General features: G+C 39.7%; 1 protein-coding gene across 3 annotated transcripts in view; it reads left to right on the top strand.

Moving 5' to 3' along the window:
* The first annotated feature begins 1,216 nt into the window (after positions 1–1,216).
* The window catches only part of cora (erythrocyte membrane protein band 4.1 like coracle), a 101,696-nt gene continuing 88,751 nt past the window's right edge, over positions 1,217–14,161 (top strand). The window contains exon 1 of one of the 3 annotated variants that reach the window (XM_019043203.2): positions 1,217–1,481. The gene's annotated coding sequence lies outside the window, so the exon portion shown is untranslated. Of the gene's footprint in view, positions 1,482–12,191; positions 12,433–14,161 lie in introns of those variants that run through there. The other 2 variants (XM_019043212.2, XM_019043195.2) reach the window with 2 other exon arrangements.

Genomic DNA, 14,161 nt, shown 5'->3' with positions numbered 1-14,161 from the left:
GAAATTCATGAAATATTTCACGGAAACGTTCAATCGTTCATATTTACGATCATTTTGATTCATTCCCTACACTGTCCTGCTCAGAAGCGGACGAAGCTTGGCGGGAGGTGCATGCCTCAATTGAAGGCGCTTTTGCAAAACGCGGATAACAAGCAAAACAGTACCTCCGCCCACGCCTGTTTTATGCACTTATGACTTGTTGAATTTTCTCGCTTCCAAACTTTAAAAAAGTACCAAAGTTCATTTGCTCCAATTGGCTCGAAAAATGCATTGAAGCTGCTTTGGCTCTTATCGAATAGGTAGGTCGAATGGGAGTTCGAGTTCGGAAAAAATCTGATCAGTTCGACAAATCAACATAATTTCTCTCAGTAACTTTATACACCCAGCTTTGATTCATGGAACTCGAAACCTTGTGATAAAAATTTGGTGCACAATGAACTTGCTCCGTTCCACAACGTATGTATCTTCTAAAATCAGTATGACACACATTTTGATCCGAGCGGACTCAGGTGTTTTTCTTCTTTTTTTTCTAATAAAGGGAGGTGTCAATTAAGATTACGACGACGCACTTTCTCCAACTTTAAGTTTAATTGGGAAATATTCAATGATTGTGTCCATACTGTGCGTCGAATTATGATGAGGGTACATATTAGATTTCTCGCTGCATTGTTCGACATTTCAAGAAATGTACTAAATTCATAGAGGAAAAATCATGGAAGGAAGAAAAAAAAGTGCGACGCTAAATACTTGGTATTTACAGAAACGAATTGAGGATTTAGAGGAGCAGTAAATCTACATTCCTCATGATTAATGTATTTTTATGACGAGATTATCAATTCTCTTTTTTTGAGGGGGGGGGGGGGGGCTCGTGGTGACGTGAGTGATATGGCGCAGCAACAGGACGCTATTCAATATTTGAATATTGCCGCCACATTCAACAGCTCATGAAAAGTGCTGCTAGCTAACGACAAATATTTGTACTACGTGTGCCTAGGCGGTGCTGTACTGCTAAAGTCAATAACCAAACTACAGAAATTAGTAAGATATTCAATTTACTAATTAAATTTCCATAAGGTTTTACGCCAACGAGGACAATAATTCTTCATTTTTATTCAAATTTGTTGACGACTGACTTTTATAAAATGAAAAATATGAAAACTATGTGAAGCCCCATGAGCTGAAACAGATTTATCTCAGTAGTATTAAAGCATAGTTGCCTCTTCGGTAGCAAATTTTCAGGTTGTTTACGCCACTTCGGCACTACGCCCGTTTATCGCCTGCGCTTTCCTCTCCTCCCGAAATCTCCATTAGTTCAAAGTTTTTGGTGGTTGTGTCGGTTCGGTTTCGGTAACATGGTAATAATCTGTGGCCGAGAAGATTCCGTAGCGTTGTGAGTGTTTACCGAGAATTGTGGTGTTTCTCGTGATTTGTGATTGTGCTTACAGTGTTACTTGTGGATATTTGGATAACCATTTTTCAAGGTATGTACGAAGTCCTTATACGTAAATCGGAACATTCCGTTTTCCGCGCATTGTTTATGTCGACAAGTGGTTAGGCGTGACTTCACGATCATTCCAATCATAACGAACCTTCAGAATGAGAAAACTTTGCGCCAGCATAGCAATATTAGCGCCATTACATATGGAGCTTTTGGGATTTATAATACTTTCCACTGGAATTCAGTCTCCTTGAACCTTGATGTGTATTGCTCAATCACCTGCTTGGTTAGGCTCGGAGCTTGAGGTTGAGATTTCTACTCAGACCTGAAGTAAAATTTGAAATACGCGCAACTCAATTTGGCTTCTTGCGTTAAATGCTCCATTCAATCTACTAAAAGTTGCTTAATCCAGTTATCTCCGTGCAGGACGCACCACTACTATTGGGTCCTCTTTTCTGAGGGGCACATTCATATTCATCATTCTCGCCTGTCTGTACTGATCCTACCTCCACTGAGCGTCACGGAATCAGTCGTTACTGATGCTCCAAATAAAGTATTTAACTCTGTCTTAGTAATGCTCCTTTTCCTAAGTCCAATAGTCTACTAATGCTTGCCCCACTTTGTGTTGAGAACTCTGCTTCATTCATGACTTGCCCTCCTTACTGTAAACGCTGTTAAGTTCATGAACCAATCGTCCATTCCCGTTGGGCTTGCTCCTAACCTACAGCTTTCACGATTTGTTCTTTAATTAGGAAATTCTAATTTTTATCCCTAGTTAAGAATGTGGTTCAGTCGGGTGAAGGTACGTTTGCTATGTCTAGGAAGGTAGTGTTCGACGTATTAATGATTTAGTGGTAGAATTACATTTATGTTTCATTTGATGCATGGCTATAGGTGATGTAAGCACAAGTATTGGCCCATATGTGCCATCGTTTGGACTTGCTGGGTCATATCGCAGTTGTCGAAGGCTGCAAGTTTGTCTGATAAAGTGACTGCAGACTTGGGCTCAATGAAAAGTAAGATAATTAGATGAGATGAGGGAACTCAAACTAGGCCATTAGAAATAGTTTGACGTATATAAGTGGATTACAAATGAATCAGTGAGAATGAAAACACACCAACTGGAAAAAATGAAAATAATCAAGATACATACAAAACTGAACAGAAGTTAATCTGAGAAAAAGATTTTTGGTGCCTCAAGGCAAGTACTGAAGGACACTTTATATGTCCAAGTTGGAACAGATGCAGTAACTTCAATGCCCTTTATGAATATTGACTGTCTCTAATGAAAAGTGAACATTTTCGAGTTATCGAGTTGGTGTGTTTTCGTTCTCACTGATTCAAATAGCTCCAGTTCTTTCAGCCTGCTGTAATCCATCCACTCTGGATGAATGAATATCGCTGACTGATGATCCTCTAGCAGGACTTACATCAGGCATCTTCAAGTTTCCTCTCCTGTTTCATTTTCTCAACAGACAAAGATTAAATATTCTGACATGATGTTGTGAGAGTATATTATTTACAATGTAGGAGAAATTAACAGAAAGTTTCAAACATGGTGTGTTGTTTGTTTTTCTGTTAGATTTATAAAATATGTGAGAAAATTAGGCAACACAAATTTTGCTTGAGCTGATTTTGGTTTAATCCATTTATTTACCAGGACATCTATGCTGAAAAGAAATAAGTAGATATGTGTTAAGGGTTTGCATGCAACTTAGTTCTTTTCAGAATAAACATGTCCATCAGTGCAACGTTGTAATCTCTCCCAAATTGAAAATATTTAGCCTGGTCAATCTGGGATGATACTGTGTAAAGCACCGATTTTAAAAAATTGTAACTTTACTCAATTTGGTCCTCAAAACTATTTGAGAAACTGACATGGTTCATAAAGCTTTAAAAAAAAAATTGAGTAGGAGGTAATCTTATCTTCTAATTTAAGGAACCATTGAATTCTTTTTTATAATTACCTATATCAATACAGTTCTAAGCGAGTAAGCATTGAGCTGCATGCTCTACTATAGTTTTTGAAGAAGAAAATGTCAGATTAAGAGTTCCACTTCATTTTTATGATTTTTCAGAAGAGAACAGGGGATATCTTTATGTCACTTTTGTGTGTAATTTTCTTGGATAAATTTAAAAGTATTTCTAAATTTAAAAAAACAAACCAACAAACAAACAAAACATGTAATTCCGGTGGCATTATCCAGAATCAGCTTATCTACATACCACATGAGATGTTCCCTTAATTCCTTACCTGTTATATTCTTTTAAGAGAATAGTGAGCAGCATTTCACATTGGGAGCTCAGCCTCGCGTCTTCGCGCCTTCAATTTTTCAGACGCAGCACGGACGTCCATCAGTACGATAGTTGTATCTCTGCGCCGTCGTAAACACGCATCTTTTCCCTGGCTTTATTTCCATATTGTGTTTGTTTGCGATTGTCCTATTCGTAATGGTGCCTCAAGCACTACGTTAGTAACATAGCCGAAGGTAGGAGGGATGTGTTCGGGCCTCTTTTTTAACTTTTCTCCCGAATCTGAGCGACACCTCATTGACAACATATAGCAGAGCATTGAGAGCTCACGCTTCGCGTTAACGCGCCTTCAATTTTTCAGATACAGCACGGACGTCCATCAAGTACGAATAGTTGTATCTCTGCGCCGTCGTCAATGCTCATCCTTTCCCTTTCCTTTTTCCCCTCGCTCTATATCCATATTGTGTTTTTTTGCGTTTGTCTTATTCGTAATGGTGCTTTAAACTAGAGCAGAGCATTGCGAGTTCACGACTCACGCTATCGCGTCTTACATTTTTCATATGCAATGTGGACATCCATCTTGCGCGAATAGTTGCACCTATCGCGTTTACACTTCGGATGCCTCTTAATTTTGGATTCCGAGATGAATTAAGGTCAAGTTTGCCCGAGATATGCCATGGTTTGTCCAAATCAACAGTCATAGTAATATGTTTAAAGGTCTCTCAAGAGGGGTATAAAGGGTGCGTGTGTCTAAAAATCGAACCGACAATCGCTTCTAAGGGAGTTACACGTAGCGAATGAAGGAGCGGAATGATAAAGCGCCTGCATGTCAACAAAAAGGTGAACATTTCACAGAAAAGTGTTAACGCTTCAGAAAGTAGTTCTTGGACCTCTGTTCACCACTATCATGCATAAACACAACCTTTCTTTACTCATTTAAGAAATTTTCCGCATTTACTCTCGGTCGTAATTTTTTTTCTCTTCTTATTTTGCTATCTGTCAGATGGGCGCGCTTTCGGTGCGCCGAGGCCGCCGAGGGGGCGTATCTGCCAATGGCAGATTGGCCTTATGGCCAGTCCGAGCCTGTCAGGTCTCGGTTTTATTGCTCAGGAGGGATGTTGAAGACACTTTTATTCCGTTGGGGGTTGAGTTTTTTGAGATTTCGAGAGAGAGGTCCCCGCGAGTTTTTTCCCCGAAGGTTCGATCGAATGCTCGAGAATTCGACGAGAAACCCGTGTGTTCAAAATCCTCAACTTTTGCCGGAGGGACTTTTCTGAAAATTCTGATTTTCCAAAGTTTCCACCCCTTCACCACAGCCCTACAAAATTACCTACCTTCCACTTTCCACACATTTTTCCACATCTCTTACTTCACCCGTATCATCGTAAATCTCGCTGGTTTACCAGGCTGTTTATTTTTAGGTGGGTTGCGCCCAGTTCAATCACACGGTATGCCGAGGGGTGTTCTTCCCCATTTCAACTGTCTCATTGACGTATCTCAGCCGCGCCGGGGTTATTTTGGGGTAGAAAAATATTTCGAGCCCCTTCGGAGTCAGGCGGTCCCGGAGGGCTCCTTTGCGATCCCTATCGCCTGAATTTCTGCTTTGGAGCTCCTCACGGGAAATTGCTTTTCGCGTGGTCCAGGACCTGGATATAAACGAATTCATCAAAAATATCTATCTTTTCACGCTACGTGACAGTCTCCCCCCCCCCCCCCCTTTTCGTGGTACCCCGAGTCAGCAAAGGTTCTCTTTGGTCGGGATAAACTTACTAGCCTAATCAAATGAATCCCTTATTAAAGTAAGGAGGGGTAGTGATGAGAGCCGCTTTTGGGCTGGCCCATGCTGAATTTCCTCAACTCTACGATTTTCACTCATTGCTGATCAATTTTTTACGGAATGCGTCATGATTCGGTCTTTTTTCGAGGCTGACACTGGCCGAAACGTGGGTATGGATGTATTGGTGGTTGATCTCACAATCAGTGAAAACTACCTGGTCGAACGTCGAAAAGTCCGCATTTTTCGCCAAAACTGGTCCTCAGATCCACGTTTAAGTCGGTATTAGATCCGAAAAGAGACAAATAATTATTTCATCATTATGTATTCCGCTAAATGTATACTTTCAATGAGCAAAACATTGTAGGGGTGAGGAAATTCACGGTGGGCCCAAAAATGGTCCTTATCGATACTCCTCCTTCGCTCCTGATAATCAGGGAATTATCAAGGAATGAGCAATTCGAAGAAGTTGTGATCGGCAGTAGGCAGACGAATATCGAAGGGTGAAACTACCGCGCTACGTATCTCGGTTTGCGACGTTGCAGACTTCCTGTCACACTTTATTTTTTAAGTGGGAAACTACCGTAAGTCAATTCATCAATTTTACCAAAAAATTCATGTTTTTTTCCTTTCTGTGCGAAGAAAACTTCGTGGAAACTTCAAGGGATGATAAGTATCGATTTGTTCTCCTTAAAAGAAAAAACAAAAACAAAATGAGAGCGGAGAGTTTCAAACACCGCAAACGAAAAACGTGGTCTGGTAGAGTAGTATTTTGTCCGGAGGCAACACCCGCAACATGTTGTGAAAACAAGCAACAATCGCATTTTGTTCGAAGTTGTTTTGTGTTGTGGGGGCGGGGCTTATTTTCGCGCGCAAAATTTGGGAACCTCCGAAGCAACATCGTTGTACAACAACTGCAACGTGCTCAAATCAAGTCGTTTTTATGTCGTTCTAAAAAGCAACGCTGTTTTCTAACCTAAAATTGGAAGTTGCTCTCTCATTGGTTGTTCAGAATCGTGTAGAAAAAAACGGGAACATTTGTTGTTTCGAACAAAACACGTCTCAGTTTCACCGTCGACATGAAACCTTGATGCTGGGTTGACATCGTACGTAACACTCTTTTTGCATGGCTTTGTTGTTATTGCAGAAGGGAGGAAGTGATAATTGAATTATCGCGGATCCTCCTCACAGTCGGACGTGTTTGTTGCATCGGTCGACATCGCGGATGTGTGTGGGTGATCGATACCCACAATAACTGGCAAATCAGAGCTTCTTATCATTCGTTTCCAAGTCGCGGAATCCAGAGTCGATGAACTTGAGAACTCGCCCACTCAGCGAAAGTTATTATCGAGCAACTTTTAGATAATTTGAGGCCGGAGACCCATCTGATATGAGTTACAAGTCGCGGTCTGCTGCCTTGCAAACGTGGCCAAACGTCCGACTTATTTTCTAATAAAATTAGGAATTTTTTCCTTTGAAATTTTCAGATACTTACAACAGATGAAATCAAGGTTGAAATTCTCTAAAAAATTAGACCAAAACTACGCAACTTTCCTAATTCGTTGGAGGATTAAAAATAAATAAGTGGTACGGAGTAAAAAAAAAGAATAGGAACTATGCAAAACGATAATCCAGGTATCGGAACTTGGCTGTTTTGAAAACGCCTTCAAATGCGGCGTGATACATCACGCATTCCGGAGAGTTCGAATAATTGTATCATTGCGCCGTACGAATGCGACGGAAGATTACAATGGAAAAAGCCTCCACGCACGCTGGCTTCTTCGATTTCCTTTGACATTTTTGCAGTGGTGAATGCATAGCTGAAGTGCGCTCCATGGTTTTTATACGAGGATTAAAAATAAACAAGTGTTACGGAATAAAACAAAAGAATAGGAACTATGCAAAACGATAATCCGGGTATCGGACGGAACTTGGCTGTTTTGAAAACGCCTTCAAATGCGGCGTGATACATCACGCATTCCGGAGAGTTCGAATAATTGTATCATTGCGCCGTACGAATGCGACGGAAGATTACAATGGAAAAAGCCTCCATGCACGCTGGCTTTTTCGATTTCCTTTGACATTTTTGCAGTGGTGAATGCATAACTGAAGTGCGCTCCAGCTAGAATTTTATTTAGCAAATTGGTGGTTTTTATACGAAGATTCAAAATAAACAAGTGGTACGGAATAAAACAAAAGAATATGAACTATGCGGAACGATTATCCGAGTATTGGAACTTGGCTGTTTTGAAAACGCCTTCAAATGCGGCGTGATACCTCACGCATTCCGGAGAGTTCGAATAGTTGTATCATTTCGCCTTAGGAATGCGTCGGAAGATCAACATTGAAATAGCCTCTATGCACGCTGGGCTTTTTCGATTTCCTTTGACATTTTTGCAGTGGTGAATGCATAGCTAAAGTGCGTTCCAGCCAGAATTGTATTTTGCAAATGGGTAGTTTTTAGAGGAGGATTAAAACAAACGAGTGGTAAGAAACAAAACAAAATAACGGGAACTTTACTGTTTTGAAAACGCCTTAATTGCAGCGTGATACTTTATGCATTCCGTAGAGAACGAATAATGGGCCTGTTGCAAACTTTTGCTAGAGCAAAACTAAGAGTTGTTCCTTATAGATAATGCCTCAAAAATCACGATGAGCGCATCGGCAAACTCTGAAATGCACTCATAACTTCACAATCTGCGTAAGAAATTTGCGGTTTTTTGAGCTTCCCGCTTCAAAAACGATACTACGGCACAGGTGAACATTTTGTAAGAGGAGTCGTTCCATCGTCGGCAATAATCATCATAGCCGACGCCAATCCGCCAAAACACGTTTGATGGGACGAGATAACACCTGAACTGGATTAGACCAGGGTCAGTCCATTGTAACGGGCCGGACAACCGCACGCCTTTGAGTAATAAAGAAATGAATTTAAAATCACATAAATTTAAAATAAATTGTACCAGTAGATAGAGCTCAGTGTGTTATTTCCAAAAGTGTACGAACTTACTTTTTTGTTTTAATTTTTAAGGGAGTTATACCAAAAATAGAGCCGTAACGGGACGGACAGTTTTTGGAAGTGAGTTTTGACTCCCTTGAGAAAATTGAATAACTCAGCGAATTTTACCATGTAAAAAATCCACAAAAAATGTATATAGTCCTCAAGGGTTCAAGGTACTATGCTATTTAAACTAATTTTCATAAGTATTGAATTAAGCATAAAAAAAATTGAAAAATCTGCGTAACGGGACGGACAGCATTTGTAACGGGCCGGACAGAGTACGACTGACACATGGTTTTACGGCTGAAAGTCATCTGTATATGATCATACATTGGTCCAATTTTTTCTATGCATTAATTTAAGGTTCTGACTGATTAATTTAGATAGATAAAATGCAATTTTTTGTTGATTTTTATTTTTTGCAGCTTGTAGAAGTAGTAGCAAATTCTACATACCTATTGATTTTTTACTCTTTTCCCGAAATTTCAATTATTTTGATTAATTTTCAACCCACAACACTCAATCCTTTAGTTATTAATACGATTTTGTTAACTTGGAAACAAAATTATGAGCATAATAGTCAAAATAACACTCGTAACGGGTCGGACACTTTTCTCTTAAATCAATAACTTGAACTGTTACTCGCTTAAGAGCGACAGTTCATTAATGCAGTTACTTAAATTTTGAACGCTATCATTATAGGAGTCAGAACCTACTTTTTTCCTTTACTTAGTAGTTATTCTTTTTTTGTTTTTAAATATATAAAGCAAAATAAAATGAACTCTTTATCCCCTGGAAGCCGAACGCTTTCTTTTCTCCGAGTTTCTTTGATAACAGTTCCAGCTCCCCATCCACCTGCACATAAATTTTATTACTTATTAGGATATGAAAATGATTTTAAAACAGTTAAGATTTCTTTTAAATCAAAATTTGAACTTTATTAATGTTTTACTGGCAGAAACATCAAAGAAAATAATAATAAAGAAACAAAAGCTCGAGGAAAAATAAATAGTAACTAGTACCAAAAATAATAATAATAATAATAGTAATACTTCAATGGCACGGTGTGAGTATCAAATAAATGAGAAGTTATACTATGTCTAAACAAATATAGGAATAAATGGAGTGGGCGGAACAGAAAAACTTGAGTGTTTTTAAATTTTGTTTCGAAACGTAAACGGTGGATTCAAAAGTTTTAAAACTTTTTAGTGGTTGTCGCTTGAATAAAATTGTCAATATAAATAGTGAAAATTGTGAACAGAGGTTGAAATTTTATCTTAAACGTAGTAGACAAATAACTAAAAAAAAGAATTGCATTTAAGGCAATAAAAAACAAAAAAAAAATGAAAAAAAATTTTCTGTTCTGCTCTTTTGCGGCGCTTCCGTTCTGCATCTTTCTTCTTAACAGCCTCCGCATCTGATGGATGATTTTTTAAATATTCTCTTCTTCGCTGTTTCCTAATCTTGTCTCTCAGCCTTTCTTTAGCCAGGTGGGCTTTATAGGCAGCTGGGTCCTCTTTCAATTTTCTGCGGTGCTTCTGCATCCGGTTTGCAAAAATGTCCATTTTTTAAAACCTGAAACAACAAAATTGCTTTAAAATCCAAGAAAGTGAACATTTTGAGGTTTTTAAGTACCTCCTAGGTCTAATAAGGTTCTTCTGATGTTTCTAATACAGCCCTTTCACAATCCTGAAAATTAGAACCCACTGTGCCCATAAATAGCGAAGTTCAATACTTGTCCGGCCCGTTACGTAACGGGACGGACACATTTTAAGTATGTTGTTTTCAACATCTCACAAGGTATAAAAATTGAAAAAAAAATTGAGGAGAACCTGAGTTATCAGAACAAAGTGAATCCAAAAATTCGCATTTAAATATGCAAAAATAAGCTAACAAATAAAAGAAAACCATCTTTTTGCGTAACGGGCCGGACATTTGATGAACCCAACTTCAAAGTAGTAAAACTCGTAAGTACTTACTTTTAGAAATCCAACTTTTGCGAGCACGTATTTGTTGTCATGTTTTTTGTGAGATCAAAACATAACTTCAAATAGTTGTGAGCCAGGAACAGTAAAAAAGTGCTGCCAACTTACACCTTTTCCAGACCTAAAATACACTGTACAGCACCAAGTCATAAAACAAACAAAAACACACAAAATAAACAAGAAAAATCGCGAAACCCGTACTTATATTTTCGGAAACTAGAAGTTATTTGCGGTTCAAAAATGTATTCAAAAAGAAGTTTCACTGTATTTCAATTTTAGACCCTCAGGTTGACCTTACCATGGACCGACCCACCAGATAACAATCGGTGTGTTAACGTTCATATTTTCCACGCCCGAATGGATTGACCTTGAACTCTCCTTGAATTACGCGCGGAACTGCGTGCAAGCGTCGGCCATGATGAATATCGCCGACGATGGAGCGACTCCTCTAACAAAATGTTCACCTACGCCGTAGTATCGTTTTTGAAGCGGGAAGCTTAAAAAAACGCAAATTTCTTACGCAGATTGTGAAGTTATGAGTGCATTTCAGACTTTGCCGATGCGCTCATCGTGATTTTTGAGGCATTATCTACAAGAAACAACTCCTATTTTTGCTCTAGCAAAAGTTTGCAACAGGCCCATTGTATCGTTGGGAACTCAAATGAGTGAGCGAGTGAGAGTAGGAGTGATCGCCTCGCAATACGCGCCGGCCCGGCCCTCCGTCGCCACCGTCGCCCTTTCGACACCCTATTTACGTTTTTATAATCGGAAGAAGACCGTTTTTATACCCGTGGAGAGATTCCACGCTTCGGATTTGTTTGAAGCGGAAGGTTGGCCCCGCAGAGACGAAGAGAGGAACTGCTCTGGCTGATTGTGAGCCTGCTTATTTTAAGTTAGGCCAATGGAGAATTTGCACGCAATTTTTTTATTGCTTCATCTGAAAGTGCCTAATGAGCTGAGTTCGCAACATTTTTCATAATTTTTTTCTGACATGGGAAATTGGAGAAAAATTGATTTAAAAGTGAGAAAATGTGCCGCCTTGTGACGTCATCTGGCGGCATTTCCCATTTAAACACATGTATTTTAGCAGAATCGGTTATTTTGTCATATCTCCTCTAATAATTGCTCAATTTATGAATCAAGGGTATCTTCGTGTTCAGTTCACTCAGAGGATTCCACTTAAACAGGAAATTCATCAAATTTCAGACCCTTGAAAATTCTCCATTGGAAGTTCACCATATTCGGATCTTGAGCTGTTCTGCCGTGCTGAGGAAGAACGCCATATGAGCCTTCAGACGTTGCCATATTCCCTTCAATTAGAGAAGAATTTATTGAGAACATCGTGACTATTTTTTCCTAAATCAGACAATTTAGATAGCAATTTAGACTGTATGGCATGTGGAAATTTTAAGGGAAAATGTTTTTTCCATTCCTAAAAACTGCATGTTTCAACATGGGAAATTTGGTTACTCTAAAATGTTCACGCGGCGTTCTTCCGTAGCACAGCAGTGTTTGTTACACGTTCAGTTTCCGATAGAAGATCATGCTGGCGATGGCACTGTGACTCATGAGCGATAAGCGATTACACCGGCTGCTGTGCGGTGTGCACTAGCTGTATTTTGTTAGCCCCTATCAACTGATATCTGTGACATCGGAGCTGGAGACTCGACCAATCCTCAGAATTCGCTGACGCATGTTTACAATCGCAACCTTTCGTGCAACCCAAACACTTTATCTTTCATTCCTCCTTCTCAGCTCTTATTTCCTGATTACGAGGTCTTTTTTTCTCCGTCCTCCATCACTTGGTTTTCCCTCTCTCCTCTTTCAGTCGCTATTCTTCATTCCGCCACCGAAACCGAGAACTTTAGTCCAGTTCAGCGGTCAGTCTTGTGCTTCTTGCGACTGTGAGTACTCAAGAGCCTCTTGTCGTGTCAAGATCCTTAGTGAACGTCTGAAATCGTGAATAATCGAGCGTAAGAATGTATGGTTTTTTGATATTTACATACCCTCTTAAGTCTATTTTTGCTGTGTGAGGATTTAATACTTGTTTTCGCCTCGAAAACTTGTGTTGCGGGCACTTTTGGTGTGCGAGAATGCGCTCCTCGTTAACTTCATTGCGTTTCTTCTTCTTCCTCTTGAAAAGTGTATTTTTGTCCTATGTGTAAATTTTCCTATGTTAACAAAGTTCATCTGCTCTGTGATCATAACCACGGTATTTAAAATTATAATTAAGTTAATTTCATATGAAATCAGTTGGGAAATGGTTCGAATTATGCAGTGATGTTATTCAAAAGATAATGGGCTATAGCTCTATAATCACTATCTGTTAAATAATAATGCAATATTATTTGGGGGAAGTGGATAAGAGAGTAACCTACCATTTGAGCTGGTCAAGGCCCCAAATTCGTGAAAGGAATGCAGGAAGTCTTTTCATTAAGATCTTTTAACCTCATAGTCATAAGTTTGGTTCTACGATTTAAATGTTGGGTTGCACGAACTGAAAGTTGGATTGATCTAGAACACTGAACACTTTATTCTCCTTCATTTCGGCGATATGCAATTTTATCTTCTTGCAAGTCGAAATAGTTGTATTACTTGGTTTGCCCTCTCCAGTTTTTCTACTCATGCGTTGAAGTCTCTCGAGTCAGCCGAAAAGAGTTCACGTTCTCCTTCATTCCGTTGATAGGCAAATTTACCCACTTACAAGTCGAAATATTTGTATCACGTGTTTCGCCCCGTCCAACTTTTCTACTCGTGCGTTAAAGTGCGTTGAAGTCTCTGAGTTAATCGAAAAGAGTACTTCACGTTCTCCTTCATTTTGTTGGTTTGCAATTTTATGCATTTGGAAGTTGAAATATTTGTATCCCGCGTTTCGCCCCATTCAACTCTTACTCTAGTCTCGCTCTCGCGTGAATTCAAACCTTCCGCTTATGGAAAACACACCAGTCTACGTGAGTCAAATCGCACACCAAACTTCACCAGGCCTGCCACAAGGGGGGGGGGATACTGGGTCCCTGGCACCGGGGCCCGGGCCCCGGAGGGGGCCCGTGTTACCCGTGAAAAACCACTACGAATTCACATGCAACCCTTATTTCGTAAGATAAAGTGAAAATTTACCCTAAAAAATTTCGCAAAAGGTGAATAGATTTTCAGAAACACGCTGGGGCTCTGTAGAATTCTTCTTAAATTTTAAAAGAAGTATACTTCTTGGAAAATTTCTATCTATTTTCAAAATTTTCAGTACAGAGGGATATTTTTAGTAACTGCGTTTCATTTCCTTCCGTCGTCAGGTGCTGAGAGTCTCCAGTCTGGGCATCCTCGACTTCAATGGCTCATTGCTCAACTTTCTTGCCATAGACAAACGAAGGGGGAGTCCAGGGGGGCCTGGCCCTCTGAGAACTGAAAATAGTATCATATGCTCCCCCCCCCCCCAAAAAAAAATAAAAATTTTCTAGATGTTTTGAATGCAACAATTCGCAAGTATTTCGTGCTGAAAGTAGAAAAAAAACATAATTACTGCGCAGAAATTGACGGAAAAATTCTTAATGGAAGCTTCAAAATGCGTCCGACTAGTAGTATATAAATTCTAAAATTTCTCGGGGGATGCCCCTCGGACCCCCCCCCCCCCCCCTCCGTGCTTGGGGCCCGGACCTTAAAACTGGTACCAGGGCCCGAGGTGGGATGTGGCGGGCCTGAACTTCACCATGACA

Source organism: Bemisia tabaci, chromosome 5 (assembly GCF_918797505.1).
Source record: "Bemisia tabaci chromosome 5, PGI_BMITA_v3".
Taxonomy (NCBI): Eukaryota; Metazoa; Arthropoda; class Insecta; order Hemiptera; family Aleyrodidae; genus Bemisia; species Bemisia tabaci.
The sequence above is the reverse complement of the archived record's forward strand: the minus strand, read 5'-3'. Positions and strand labels throughout refer to the sequence as shown.